This window comes from Macaca mulatta, chromosome 11 (assembly GCF_049350105.2).
Source record: "Macaca mulatta isolate MMU2019108-1 chromosome 11, T2T-MMU8v2.0, whole genome shotgun sequence".
NCBI lineage: Eukaryota > Metazoa > Chordata > Mammalia > Primates > Cercopithecidae > Macaca > Macaca mulatta.
The window spans coordinates 59,879,239-59,892,589 of record NC_133416.1 but is presented as its reverse complement, the minus strand read 5'-3'; the positions used below and the strand labels follow the sequence as shown (position 1 = coordinate 59,892,589).

The 13,351-nt window shown below is 48.7% G+C and overlaps 1 pseudogene across 1 annotated transcript; it reads right to left on the bottom strand.

The window, feature by feature from the left end:
* Positions 1–8,096: 8,096 nt before the first annotated feature.
* On the bottom strand, positions 8,097–11,316 carry LOC100428673 (putative ATP-dependent RNA helicase DDX23 pseudogene; annotated as a pseudogene). The gene has a single exon (XR_013401127.1). The product of XR_013401127.1 is annotated as a putative ATP-dependent RNA helicase DDX23 pseudogene (transcript).
* Between the last annotated feature and the right edge of the window lie 2,035 nt (positions 11,317–13,351).

Below are 13,351 nucleotides of genomic sequence, written 5' to 3'. Positions count from 1 at the left end.
TGGGGACTGCTCTTTTCCACCCAGTAATCTGCCTGCCTCCCACTGCCATTCATGACCCTGGGGCTCAGACTCAATCCAGCTTGGAGATCACAGCAGGCAACAGGAGAGGAGAGAGGCCAGGCAGGGGAAGCAGAAACTCCCTGAAGCAGCAGGGACTGGAGTGGGGGGCCCTTCCCAGGCCTCTGAGGGTGCAGGCTGCAGAGATGCCCAGGTCTTGCCCCTGGGAGGGCATTGGCAGCTATATCTGGGGAGCTTCTGCCCCACCAACTTGGAAGGGGCAGGGCTCCTGCTTGTCCCTGGCTCCTGCCTGCTCTGCAGAGTGGGAGACCCAGGTCTGCTGCTGTAGATCAGGCAGCTGCAGCTGCACCCAGGAAGGCAGACCCTGCCTACTCCTGGCCCTCTAAAGAGCACAAGGAGGCTCCGATCCACAGCCACAGTTTGCAGGGCTGTAACCCTGACCAGGAGGGTGGGGCTCTTGCTTTCTCCTTAGAACAGGAGGCCTGGGTTTGCAGCCACAATTTGGGAGGCTGCAGCAGCACCTGGGGAGGTCCCGCCCCGACTCAGAAGAGGTGGGGCTCCAACCGGCTCCATGGAGTGTGCAGCCCCAGCTGTGCCTCCCTGCTGCAGCTGCTGCCATCACTATGAAGTGGGTATGATTATCCTTATCTTACAGATGTGGAAAAGGAGGTATAGAGACTTAAAGGCCACATTGTGCCACAGGTTAGTTAGCAAGTGGTAGAGCCAGTGTGTGAACATAGGCAGTTAAGCCCCAGAGTCCATGCTTGTCACTCCCATACTATATTAATAACATAGGTGTAGTTTTGTTTCTTCAAGACAGTGTGTGTGTGGGGGGGTGTGTTTCTGGTCTTCAACGGCACAGCTTTACTTTAGTTAGAGGCGTTTGAGCCTTTAGACGCCATCCAGGAAGCGGTGCTCTGTCCTTGGTGCTGAAATCTGGCCCAGGTGTCCAGTGGCCTTTTCTATTTCAGGAGGCTGACGCTGTAGTCATTTCCTCCAAACTCAACTCTTCCCATCCCCTGCTTCAGCCCTGACTATTTGCATTTGGGCGCACAAATTTCCTGTGCAAGATCAGATAAACATTTGGTTCAGAGCCAGACTTTAAAATAGTCTCAGACTTTGTCTATTTTGTTATATTCCCAATAAAACCAAGAACAAAAAATTTGCCTCTAAGCCTTTATGAATAATAAAGCCTATGAATATTGGCATGTTTTCCTTTCTGCCTCCTGCTACTGGAGAGTATTTGTCATTGGTGATTAGAGTATTATATTTACTTTCTATTTTAACATGGATTATTATTTTGAGTTAACTCCCTTATTATTGTGATAAGAGGGATATAAAAATAAAAAATCTAAGAAACTAGTCTTCTCTTGATTGACGCTGGGTTCATGCTGAGCCACATGCCTCACTGGTCACTCCCAGAGGAAGAGAATGATTTAAAACATTAGGTATTATTATTCATTAATACGGTAATTAAAATAATATCTTCCTCTCTGGGATGTGTTGAAGAACATATGAAGTAATATATGTAAAAAACACTTTATAAGACAAAAAATGTTCATACTGATATTGTACTATATGTATGCAAATTTTTATTAGCAACTCTATTCTAAATTCTTTAAGGAAAGCAACTGTGTCATATAGTGCTTCTGTGTTACACAATACTGAGCAGGAAATGTGCACTCAGTAAACACTTGCTGACTGATGGACTGATTAAATGACGTAATGCATGCTAGAGCTTGGCACAGCTCCTAGAACAAGATAAGTGCTCAATAAATGGGAGATATTGTTATCATTATTTCCTATCTATCAATTTCTAATGCTATCACTGTTAGTTAATTTCTGAGGAATAAGACTCTTAAGGCTAGAAGTGACTTCAGAGGCCAGGAAAAGGAGCCTCCATTTAGATACCTATGTCCTCTCTAAAACATTGTCTACAGTGGTGTCCCACCCTGCTGTGGTGGGGAACTCCTCTTCCTCTCACAGAGGAGGTTAAGCTGAGTCTTACCATGTAAAATTCCACTTGTTGGTCCAAGTTTTCCTGTAGCTATAGGTAACAACTGTAAATCCCTTTGTGCATGAGAGTCTACAAATGTTTAAGGAAGGTTTCCCCTTTATCAGGGTCCTTCTCCAGGTGGGACACTTTCATCTCCTCTCAGCTGGGGGATGCCCCCAACCATCCTTGGTGCTCTCAGACATTTTCCAGGTGCCTAGAACCAAACCCTTCAGGTGAAGCCTGACTAGTACAGGAAAAAGGTGGGCACAGAGCTTGTCTTTGTGCATCCTCCGACCTTGCAGGTAATTTTGGCAGCTGCTTTTTGCCACTGACTCACCTTAAGCTGGCATGATTTTATGCAAGCCATTGTGAAACCTTATCTCCCCATGGGGAACTGTGCAGCTGTTTTGCTTGAATGCACATGTGGGGTTTTACATTAATCTCTGTTAAATCTTTCTTATTAGTTTTGGCTCAAGCTTCAAACTGTCAAATTATTTTTGGATTCGTACTGGAAAGAGAAACTGCTATTTACAGTGAAAACTGCTTATTTATAATAGGAAGGAAAGGTGTCATAATTAGTCTAAGGCAAGGTGGCTCTTCAAAAACTTTTTTTGTGTGTGTGCACAAAAAAATTGGAATGAGCAAAATCTTTCTTATGGAAAATGTCAAACAAACATCAAAGTAGAATGGTGTAATAAACACCTGTGTGCCCATCACCCACCTCAGCAATAAACTCATCTTATTTCATTTCTACCCATTCCATGCCTCTCGATGGTGGAGCAAATCTCAGACATCATACTATTTTATTCATAAATATTTTTATAAGTTTCTGTAAAAGATAAGGACTCTTTAAATAATATAACCATAATAACCTTATGGCCCTTAACAAGATAAACATTAATTATTTAATATGATCAAATATCCAGTCAGGTTTCATATTTCCCCTAATGTCTCAGGCATGTTTTCATTAAAATTGCTGGCTTGCATCAGGGTCTAAATAATGTTCACACATTGCAATTGGTGGATATGTGTGGATTCCAAACCTTCTTTTTGTTTCTTGTAATTTATTTATTGAAGAAACCTGGTCAGCTGTGTGTAGAGTTAGCATCCTGCTAAGTTAGTGATTTTTTCCTCCTCACAGTGTGATATTGTTTAACATGTTTCTCCATCCTTTGTCCATATTTAAAAAAATTTGTCGCCGGGCACGGTGGCTCATGCCTGCAATCCCAGCACTTTGGGAGGCCGAGGCTGGTGGATCACAAGGTCAGGAGATCGAGACTATCCTGGATAACACAGTGAAACCCCGTCTCTACTAAAAACACAAAAAAATTAGCCAGGCATAATGGCAGACGCCTGTAGTCCCAGCTACTCAGGAGGCTGAGGCAGGAGAAAGGCATAAGCCAAGGATGTGGAGCTTGCAGTGAGCCCAGATCACGCCACTGCACTCCAGCCTGGGCTACAGAGTGAGACTATGTCTCAAAAAAAATTGTCATACATTAAAATGGACTTTTTGGGTGTGTGTGTGTGTGTGTGTGTGTATATATATATATTTTTTTTTTCTTTTTCTTTTTCTTTTGAGACAAGGTCTCTCTCAATCACCCAGGCTAGGGTGTAGTGGTGGGATCATGCCTCACTGCAGCTTTAACCTCCTGGGCTCAGGTGATCCTCCCACTTCAGCCTCCTGAGTAGCTGGAACTATAGGTGCATGCCACCATGCCTGGCTAACTTTTGTATTTTTTGTAAAGATGGGATTTCACTATGTTGCCTAGACTGGTCTTGAACCCCTGGGCTTAAGTGATTCTCTCCCAGCCTTCCAAAGTGCTGGGATTACAGACATGAGCCACTGCGCCCTGCCACCAGTTCTATAAATTTTAACACAGTTATAAGCATATAGATTTAGGTACCCATTCCCACAATCAGGGTGTAAACAGTTTCATCACCCCCCAAAACCCCCTTGTGCTATTTTTTATAGTCGTTCATTCCCCCCACCCCTAACCTCTGGCAACCACAGATCTGTTCTCTGTCCCTGTAGTCTTGTCTTTTTGAGAATTTCATGTAAAGAAATCATACGGAGGTTCTCCTTAATGTCCAGCCTAAGACATGCTCAGTGAAATGCAACACTCTGTCCTTGTCTTGGGATGGGGGACACAGTTGCTCTTCCATGCCTTCATTATCTATGTGGTTTGCCTGCTGTTACCTGCGGCACAGTGTGGGGTTCAAGTCGGTGCCTCCATTCACTCTTTGTTATCTGCTTGATTCCACTCGAGCGGATGCTGGATTGCCAACAGAAGGGCTCTGGGTGGGGCAAGGGGTTTAGTGTTCTGGGAACCTGGCACCTAGAGGCTGAGGACAAGTGAGCATGTGTGGGTGGCTCCAAAGCCTGGCTGAGTGACTGTTCCCTGCCACCGAGGCCTCTTCTCCTACCAAGTACGTGAATAAACAAGAATCAGCTGGTTTTCTAATGTGCTCGAGTCAGGCATGACAAATGACCCTGGCAGGAGAGAAAAACATGTCCCAAAAGAATGCACTTGGAGGTTGTAATGAATATGTCTATCTTCCCACACCTTGTCCAGAGATCCCATGCTCCGGGCCATGTGCTGAGCTTGGAACAAGGAAAAAGGATGCTGAGGTGGAAACATAAGCTTGCATGGGACATTTCATCTTCCTCCCCTCCTTTTTTCCCCTGAAAAAGTTCATTGCCCACTCAGCCCAGCATGAGGTTTCAAGTCCTTGGTGAGAGCCTAGAATGTACAGTGCATTCATTTGATGGTCTGGGCGGGAGTTAGGCTTCACTCCGAACCACCTAGGCATGAGATGATTGCAGGTAAAGCCCCATATACAGGGCAGAGAGTCCTGTCCTTGCAGGCTAGGCACCGTCCAGAGGTAAGGAGAATCACTTCCTCAGGACAAAAAGGCAAAATGTTACCTTAGAGACTCTTGATGGCCCCCGCATCCCGAGGACCCCACCGCAGTGGATGTGGTTCCCAGGAGAGCTGAAGGGCTTTCTCTCAGGACCACACTGCACCACTAACTGAGACAAGGTCTCCTGCAAACATTTTATGTTTTAAGGACTGGGATCTGACTGGCAGAAGTCAATGACCCAGGTCACCAGAGATGGGAGGAGCATGGAAAATCACCTAATTATAGCAAATGCCGAAGTTTGGGACTGGGTTCTATTAGGAAGCAGCCCGTCCATTGTAGGGAGCCTAAATGTTTTGCTGCCTTGGATCTGGTGAAGGAAAAATGAGGCCAGTGTCAGAGAAAAATCAAAGCAACTAGTGGCTCCAGGGTTAGGACTAAGGTGTGTTTGGGATTTGAGGCGTTGACCTGTTTTGGCTAGAAAATCAAGCTCAGGAAATTGTCAAATTAGTAAGCCAATCCACCGGGACTTATAAAAAGGACCACCTCTCTCCTTGTATCAGAAGGTGCCCTTTCCTCAGGCTTTCTAAACCAGGACGTCTTCCTGCATCCAGAGAAAATGATGAGCCAGCAGTCCAGCGGGACCTCCCACGTCGCCCAGGGCTCCAGTGGCCACTCTGCCATCCTGTGTCTGACCAGAGCTGTGGTGGTGCCGTCAGATCCATCGGCCTCATGCTGTGGGGGAGGCAGTGCTGCTGCGACCTGTGCCATGACAGGGGGCACCTTTGGCAGCAGGAGTCTGTACAGCTTTGTGGGGAGAAAGAAGATCTCACTGAGGGTGGCTGGAGGTGCTACCCAGGCTGGGGGCAGGGCCAGGGGTGCTGGGGCGCCTTTGGAAGCAGTCTGTGTGGGGCTGAAGGAAGGGATATGAAAAGTGTCTTTGGAGGAAGCTCCTTCAGCATTGGAGGGAGACCTAGTGGCTTTGGAGGAGCGCCTGGTGGAGCCGGGGGCTTTGGAGGTTTGGGGGCCTTTCCGTTTGGCATCCAGGAGGTGACCATCAACCAGAGCCTCTGGTAGCCCCTGAACATGGAGATCGATGCCTAGATTGAGGTGAAGACCCAGGAGAGGGAGCAGATCAAGACCCTCAACAACAAATTTTCCTCTTTCATTGACAAGGTGAGTGTCTGTGGTTGGGGAGGGGCAGAGGCCCTGAGAGCCCCTGGGATCCCAGGCATGGGTTTAGAGAGCAGGTCTGCTCCTGAGCTGGGGACTGGAAAGAGCATGACTCTCTCCTCCATGGTTGATCACAGGTGCAGAACAAGGTGCTGGAGACCAAGTGATGCTTCCTGCAGGAGCAAACGGCCACCTCCAAGGCCAGTGCCAATGACCTGCAGCCCTTCTTTGAATCCTAATTGGCTGCCTCCAGGCTCACCTGGACAAGCTGTTGATGGAGCAGGGTTGACTGGCGGGGGAGCTGGGCACCATGCAGGCACTCGCAGAGGCATATAAGAGGAGGTGAGAGGCAGTGCTCCCGGTGGTGAGGCTCAGGTGTCCAGAGCGTGAAAGTCATCTGGCCTCTGCGGGCATCGGCAAGGAACTGGGGCAATATGGGTAAGGAAGGTGCTTGACAGGGCTTATTGGTGGACCTGCCGTTCAGCACCGTGTAAATGAACAAAAGCTCTGCAGCCAGACTGCCTGGGTTTAAGCTTGACTATGTTTCTTTCTAACTGCACAATCATAGGTAATTTATTTAACCAATCTGTGCCTCAGTTTCCTTATTTATAACATGGAGGTGATAACTGTACCTACCTTAAAAATTTGTTTGAGAGCTAAATATTTTAATATATGCTGTTCAAACAGTGCCCGGCAAATAGCGACACACTATTAATTAATTAGTTAATACTAATGAAAGGCCCATCAACCAAGTAGATTGTTAATGCTGGTTTTATCATTACTGAATGACATGAACTCGAAGGTCATAATAATGAAAGGCATTAAATGTCTCCTCTGTGCTGGCCCTGTGCTTGGTGCTGGGGCTACAGCTGTGCATGTGGAGCTCAGGGGGCCAGTTGTTCCCATAGGGCCCTGTGGCTGGGGTAGCTGGCTGCATTAGCATGGCAGAGGCAGAAGAGTGGGGCCCTTGGTCATCGTGGCTGTGGTGTAGGGCCTGGACTGAGTGAGGGGCCTGGGAAAGAGAAGCTCAGGGGTGCTCTCTGGGAGCTCCCACCCTGTGGGACTGGAAGGGACATTAACTTCAGTGCTGACTGAGGAACACTGAGAGACCCCAGGACTGTGGGAGGGGCTCAGGCCTCAGTGTGGGAGATGGGAAGCCATATGGGAACACATCAGAGGACCGAGCATGAAGAACAGGTGGGAGAATGGAGATGGCATTCCATGCAGGGTAGCTGGGCTTGGAGGAGGACAAGGTCTCATGCCGTTACCTCCATCACCACCATCCTGAACATTTATGCCAGTGTGAGAAGGGCTGGGAGAACTCAGGGCTTCATGGATCCCTATGACTCAGAGAAATTTCTGCTTGGCTCTCCCCTGAGCTGGACTGGCCAGGGCCCCTTCCTAGCACAGCCCTGTGGTACAGCTGCGGCTGACCCTTGCTGTTCCTCCTGGAGGAACCGTGAAGAGCGGAGCAAGCGTGCAGCAGCTGAGAAGGACTTGGTGCTTCTCAAGTAGGTAAGGATGGGGGCTGGATGGGGATTGGGACTGGGGCTACAGCTGCCAAAGCAGGTTGAACAGCGCTCCTCAGGGGTCAGGCCGAATTCCCACCATGCCCGTGAGACTTCCCAGCATCCCAGGACTTTCTCAGTGCTGCCAGCCTGGTCACTTCTCAAATGTCACACTCTGCTTCCCTCATCACTAGATCAGTGCCAGAGGGGCCTGGGTGATGGGGGCAAAAAGTGATGAGGAGAGAGAGATATATGGAGAGTCTCCCTGAACCTGAGAGACTTCCCGGGAGAACATGCCCCAGGGTCACATGGACACTTACAGGTCCCCCATCACTGGTGTCTTATGTATCTTTTCAAAGGCAGAAATTCTGCTGTCTTTTTTATTGGTTCCTGTGTCTGAGCAGCTTCCAGAGCCTATAAGTAAGCCAGTTGCCAAATTGCTTTGAGCTCTTTGGAATATAATGCCACTTTCCTGCTGTGATGAGGCATTAGTGTCATACATAAGAATTCTCTTTAATTCCTGAGTCTCATTTTCAAGTCCCTTTTTTTTGATATTCACGTATTTATTCTCGGAACAAACAAACTTATCTTCTCAGAGAATAGAAAACAGAGATTTCACTCAGTGACAAAGATGGACACAGTCAGTTCACCCTGTCCCCCCATCTACTTAGAAAATCCCCTGGGGCAGGGATGCCTAGAGCACACAGCACCCGTTGGTGCGGGGCTGTGCACAGGTCTAAAGGCTTGTGACTTTCTTTACCATTTAAGCAGGAAAACAGCTGTCCAGATGACAGTAAGATTCCACTGTCCGTAACCATGGTGCCAGGTCTCCTGGGGCATCTAGGGCAAAAATGCTGCTGCAGTTTATACAGTTACACAGTCAAGTCTGAGCCAAAGGAGGTCCCATCAGGCAGCCAGGTTTCTGTTCAGTCTGGGCAGCAATGCCAACTGGCTGCCCCCATAGCCTGGCATGAGCTGATGGCCCACTGCAATCCCAAAGCAAAGAAGGGCGGAGCTGGACCAAAAAGCTGTGGTAATTTGCTCTCCCTGCCTCCAACAGCATCGTCCTCTCCTTTTGCAGCCCCACACGCAGGCCTCCCGACCTGAGGGTCTGGACTAGGGAGTCTGGTTGTTTTCCTAAGCCCCCGTAACCCAGGAGTGAGGACCTGGAAAGAGGGATGTGAAGGTTCTGAAGAACAGGCATTAGGCAGCTTCGGAGATGCCCTCAGCCCACAGGAAGAGTGCTGTGTCAGGCAAAGATGGTCTCTTCCTGGTGCTTCTTGGTGAGGATGGTGCCTGGCTTATGCTGGGCATCTGGGTGACTGGCTAGCTTGGGGAGACAGGAAGACACTGGGCTTTCCAGGATGGCTTGCTTCAGCTCGTAGAACACAGCAGAGTCCTCTTTTGTGAGGAAAGTGATGGCCACCCCACTCTTGCCTGCTCGTCCCGTGCAGCCAATGAGGTGGATGTAATCTTCAATATATTTGGCCATATCATAGTTGACAATTATAGACACATCTTGGATGTCAATACCATGACCAGCCACATCTGTAGCCACCAAAATATCCTTGGACCGAGCCTTGAGGTTGGACAATGCAAACTCTAGCTGCTCCTGGCCTTTCTCACTGTGCAGTGTGCAAGCATTGTACCCCATCTTCTCCAGGGATTTGGCCAACGCGTCGCAGTCCTTCTGGCTGACGAAAATAATGATGGGTGGATCAAAGCCTTGCTCCAAGATTGCCAGCAGCTTTTTCTTCTTTTCTGACTCTGACATGAGGAAGACCTTCTGTTCCACACACTCATGGGGCTTGCCTGAGGAGCCAATGTACACCACAGCAAGTCGCCGAAGATAGCTCCTGTCCAGACGCTCCACCGCTGGGGACACGGTAGCTGTGAACACGACTGTTTGGTGGTACTTACGTTTTCCCGACTCAAAGTTGGCCAGCATCTTCTCAGGGTTGTCAGCCTCATCTGTGTCTGGCTTCTGGTTGCTGACAGGCATGTGCTCCAGGATCTTCTGGACATCTGGCTCAAAGCCCATGTCAATCATCCTATCTGCCTCATCCAGAATCACATAGGTACAGCGGCTCAGCACCAGGGAGCAGTTCTCCAGAACATCAATCAAACGCCCAGGGGTAGCGATCACAATCTCACAACCCATGCGCAGCCTGAAGCCCTGGTCTTCTCTGAAGATGCCACCAGTGACAGCCACAGTGCGGATATCTAGGGGCTTTCAAAACTTGACAGTCTCTTCCTCAATCTGTTGAGCCAACTCATGGGTGGGAGCCAGGATGATGGCATAAGGGCCTTGGTCTGACTCTTCGATCCTGTCATTTTTGAGAAGTGTGGTGATCCAGACCAGCAGTGGGATGGGGAAGGCTGCTGTTTGCCACTGCCAGTCTCAGCCACACCAATGATGTCACGATTCTGTAGCCCAGTGGGAATTGCCTGACGCTGGATAGGTGTTGGTTCCTTGTAGCCACACTTATCAAAGACCTCCAAGATGTGTGGGGGCAGAGAAGAGTCTTTCCAGGATGGGATGGGATTGGGGATCATGCCACCTTTGGTGGTTATGCTGTAGTCCTCACAGAAGATCCGCCAGTCCCTGTCCGTCATCTCATCTAACTTTTTCTGAGACCAATGACGATCATCCCAGAGCTGCTTGGCTTCCTTCTTACGAAGTTTGCAGAGTCTTGCCTCCTCCTGCTCCTTTTCTTCCAGGGTTCGCCTCTTCTCCATTAGGTCTCCATAGAAATGTGACTGCTCTCATTTCTGCTGCTTGAGGTCAGTGTCTGCAATGAAGCCTCGCCCTAACAACTGCACCCGGCGCCGTTCTTTGTACAGGGGGTTGTAGTCAATGGATATGTCCTCAGATGCATCCCACTCAAAAACAAACTTTCGGTCATTGAAATGTCTCATTCGGTGCCGCTTTTTGATGCCACCCCAAGTAATGCTCTTTAATGGCATGCGGTTCCTTGCTCTTATCCTTCTCTTCCCAGATCTTCTGCCGCCCTTGCTCATCCTCATTTCCACTGGTCTCTTGCTCCATCTTCCCCCTGCATTCCTGACATTCCCATTCCTGAGGATCTTCCAACATCTTCCTGCCCAAGTCTTGGAATTGTTTTCTTTTCTTTCTCTCTTCTTCAGACATCCTCTGCTGCTCTTCCACTGCCTGCTGCCGTCACTTTAGAGCTTCAGCCTCTCGTTCTGCTTTGGAGAGGAACGTGGGCTTAGCCTCAGCTTCTTCTTCAGCCTTTTTCTTGGCCAGAAGTTCCTCCAGGGATAATGGCTGGGCCTTAGGCTTCTTATCACCATGTTCATCCTCTTCATCCTTCTTAGAGTCTCTGTCCTTCTGAAATTTAAAGTCTTTTCCTTGGCCAGGAGATAAACTGAATCATTTCTGGTCCTTGTCCCATCTGTGCCCGTCCTTGTCTCGATCTTGGTCCTTCTTATTATATTCTTGCTCCTTATCTCGTTCTCATTCTTTGTGCCATCGTTCTCTTTCTGCAGATTTGGAACGGGAATGAGAGTGAGAATGGCTGCCTCCTTGATGTCTATCCCTTGAACGATGCTGTTTCCTATCTTTAGATGGGGAAGACTTCCGGTCCCGGTCTCTATCCCACTCTCCGTCAGGAGTCCGTGATCGCTTCCTTTCCACTTTGGAAGGTGATGCATCATGGTCCTTTTTGTCAGCCAGCTCTCCTGCTATCACCCTGAGTCTGAACTGCCCAACGTGGCCTCAATGTCACGGAGCTGTCACCATCTTCAAGTCACTCTTAACCTAAGTTTAATGACCAGGGTAAAAGTGGTTTCCATTTCGCTTCATAACAATTATGGACAAGTACAGGCTTTAAGCAAATGAAAATATGCCAGTCACTGGTCTGGTGATCTCCTTCCCCACATGGCCAAAGTGGACCTGGAGGTGAAAGTGGAGAGCCTGATGGATGAGATCAACTTCCTGCAGCCCCTCTCTGAGGCTATAAGGCCCCCTTCCTTCCCAATATATGTTTAAGACATGATTGATTCTCTTAAGCCTTAATTTTTTCATTCAGTGCTTTTTACCTTCACATCTATTACCACAACATCTACTCAGATTCTGAGACCTTTGAAACTATTTATCTATCAAATATTTTAACTCCCTTTCTTTTTTCTTTCTCCTTTTCTGTGTCCCCCACATCTATGATTGCCAGTGCCTATGGATAACATTCTTAGAGTCTCCTCCCCCATCCAAGGTACCTGGACAAATAGACCCATGCACCTCTGCAGTAGGATTGGAGGACAGACACCTTTTCATTCTTTAGCCTGCTGGCTGAGATTTTGGCCTGCATCTTGGTCTTCGTGTTTTTTAGTGGCATCACTATAAAGCTAACTTTAGGGGTTTGTGGTAGGGGCCTGTCCATTAGACGTGAGCAGAATTGGCTTTGTGTCTGCAGGAGTATAGCCAGCTACTGTCGCAATCAAATGACATGTCCATCATCCTCTCCCTTGACAACAACCGGCACCTGGACCTGGAGAGCATCATCACTGAGGTCCACTCCCAGTACGAGGAGATCGCCTGGGAGAGTAAGGCTGAGGCTGAGGCCCTGTACCAGACCAAGGTGGGTGAGTCAGGAACTTAGAGGAATCAGCTTCCTCTTGGGCCCTTCATTCCTGCCCAACTTTGTCACCTAGGCACGAAACCCCTATATTGTCCTCCAGCAGAGCTGCGACCCTCTGAAAACTGGCTCACAGAGACACAGGCTTCCCATAGCCTCCAGGACCCTGGGAGGGTTGATGTGCCAGATAATGTGATTAAGCATTTGGGTGATCAGTAAGAGCCTGACATTGGGGTGTTGGATAAGCTGATTACCCTGATTTGATCATTGCATGATCTATACATGTATTAAAACATCACACTGTACCTCATAAACATGTATTACTATATGTGTCAATTAAAAAAGAGCTAAACAAAGCGTTTGACAAATCATAGCTGTTGTTACCATCATCATGGTCAATACCATAGGGGCCAGAGTGAGCCCATAGAATGCTTTTGTGCGAGTTAGAAAAAGTGCCACTCTGGGCAGATGCAGCAATGTGGGCCACGGTGTGGCAAGCACAGTGTGGGTTGGGCTTTAGCTGCCACCTGCTTCCTTGGTCAAAAGTGGAAGCCCTGCTCACCGCCACCATTACTATCTGATGATGGTACTACCATCATCAGCACCACCACCACTGCCCTCCTCACCTTCATCATCATCATCAGCTGAGCAAGTTGATCAACGAAGCAAACCCAGCAGGACAGGCAGCAGTCTTTCCCATCCCTTTGGTTAGGAGAAACTTCTCAAACTGAGCCCAGGTGTCCTCCTTCCATGGTATGTTCTGGAGGTGCTCCAGCCTTTGAACATACACCAAAGCTTGACCCCTGGGGTCAGACCTCATATTTCCCCCTCTTCATGGTTGACAATTTCCTCTTCCTCCCTCCTCTCAGCTTGGGGAGCTGGAGACCATGGCCAGCAGGCACAGCAATGACTTGAGGAACACTAAGAGTGAGATTGCTGAGCTTGCCAGGATGATCCAGAGGCTGCGGGCAGGGATAGAGAGCGCCAAGAAGCAGGAACCCTGTAACAAAGGAACAGGGCAGCCCAGGGGTCCCCGGGACAGGCCATACCCTGAAGAATGCTCCCTTCAACTCAGGCTTGCTACCTGAGATTCTGGTGGGAATGCACGAGGGGCCGTCAGGAGGTCAGGCCAGAACCCTATCATTTCCTGACCCTCCACCCACATAGGTGCACGAGGGCCTTACATCACACCCTTCCTCCAA